Here is a 2,133-nt window from a genome sequence, read left to right as displayed (position 1 = left end):
CATCTTCAGGGAAGAAGAGAAAAGACGAGTAATGGCATCAAACAACCCTGCTCTTCCTCTCACAGGTTATTCACTTTATAAAACAACCCAAAACAACCCTGCTCTTCCTCTCACAGGTTATTCACTTTATAAAACAACCCAAAACAACCCTGCTCTTCCTCTCACAGGTTATTCACTTTATGTGTGTGTGTGTGTGTGTGTCTGTGTGTGAGTGTGTGTGTGTGTGTGTGTGTGTGTGTGTGTGTGTGTGTCTGTGTGTGAGTGTGTGTGTGTGTGTGTATGTGTGTATGTGTGTGTGTGTGTGTGTGTGTGTGTGTGTGTGAAATAAGCTTGACCTATGTTGTTCTGTTTAGTTTGATTGCTTCCTGTCAGGACACATTTGTGATCAATAAAGTTTCTTTAGACTTTAACCAAAGGCATTCCAGTGACAACACCACAGTCCCATTATGTAAATGAGAACTATATGTAACATATTCTGCTTTGTGTTATGTAAATGACACACATAAGAACACACAGTTTTAGCAAATCTTTCCTGGCCTGGGTGTCCTGCACTGTCCCTGCTAAGATACAACTCCTGCATCAGTTTAGGTGAGACCTTGTGCATTTGCCCTCCGATACACACAGCTGTTCATTTTTGCTTTCTTAATTACACTAGGTGGTTACACTGACATTCGTCTGTTCCTATGCATGGTCACCACTGACATTAGGAGTTGCTGTAACAATTACAGGAAGTGTAACCTGTCTGTAATGTCTTCCTCACCGTGTCTGTAATGTCTTCCTCACGGTGTCTGACTCAGCTGATGCTAACACTGAACTTTGTCAGATGACTCAGTGACCCATTAGAGCAGTGGGTCAGATGACTCAGTGATCCATTAGAGCAGTGGGTCAGATGACTCAGTGATCCATTAGAACAGTGGGTCAGATGACTCAGTGATCCATTAGAGCAGTGGGTCAGTTGACTCAGTGACCCATTAGAGCAGTGGGTCAGATGAGTGACCCATTAGACCAGTGGGTCAGATGACTCAGTGATCCATTAGTGCAGTGGGTCAGATGAGTGACCCATTAGAGCAGTGGGTCAGTTGACTCAGTGATCCATTAGAGCAGTGGGTCAGATGACTCAGTGATCCATTAGAACAGTGGGTCAGATGACTCAGTGATCCATTAGACCTTTGGGGTCAGATGACTCAGTGATCCATTAGAGCAGTGGGTCAGATGACTCAGTGATCCATTAGACCTTTGGGGTCAGATGACTCAGTGATCCATTAGAGCAGTGGGTCAGTTGACTCAGTGATCCATTAGAGCAGTGGGTCAGATGACTCAGTGATCCATTAGAGCAGTGGGTCAGATGACTCAGTGATCCATTAGAGCAGTGGGTCAGTTGACTCAGTGACCCATTAGAGCAGTGGGTCAGATGAGTGACCCATTAGACCAGTGGGTCAGATGACTCAGTGATCCATTAGTGCAGTGGGTCAGATGAGTGACCCATTAGAGCAGTGGGTCAGATGACTCAGTGATCCATTAGAGCAGTGGGTCAGATGACTCAGTGATTCATTAGTCAGTTATGAACATGCTGTTGGAGGGCATGGCCTACATGGCGGGTGTGGCCTATCCGGGGGCATGGTCTACATGGGTGTGTGATGTATTTAAGAAGAGAAATGAACAGGGAGGTGTTCCAGAGAGCAGGTTCAGTGAAAATTCAGAGTTAGTTAACTCAGAGTAAGTGGTAAAATTCAGAGTTAGTTAACTCAGAGTAAGTGGTAAACCTCCTAATACAGGGGTGGGCAAATCCGGTCCTGGAGGGCCATGGTCCTGCTGTTTTTCTTGTCAGCTAACTAAATACAATCTGTGATTGGCTGAAGAGTGTGCACACCTGTTGGCAAGGTGAAAATCAACAGGTAACTAAGAGGTGAAAACAAAAACCCGGCAGGTTACTGGCCCTCCAGGACCTGATGTGCCCACCCCTGTCCTAAAAGAAGAGCACTTTTATGGTGGGTCCATTGTCAGGTACAGTTTTCCTTTTCTGAAAATCGTTTAGCAAACAACCACAGTCACTACAAACAACCACAACAAACAACCACGACAAACAACCACGACAAACAACCACGACAAACAGTCACAACAAACAACCACGAC

The sequence above is a fragment of the Chanos chanos genome, chromosome 6, assembly GCF_902362185.1.
Source record: "Chanos chanos chromosome 6, fChaCha1.1, whole genome shotgun sequence".
NCBI lineage: Eukaryota > Metazoa > Chordata > Actinopteri > Gonorynchiformes > Chanidae > Chanos > Chanos chanos.
This window is presented reverse-complemented; position numbering follows the sequence as displayed.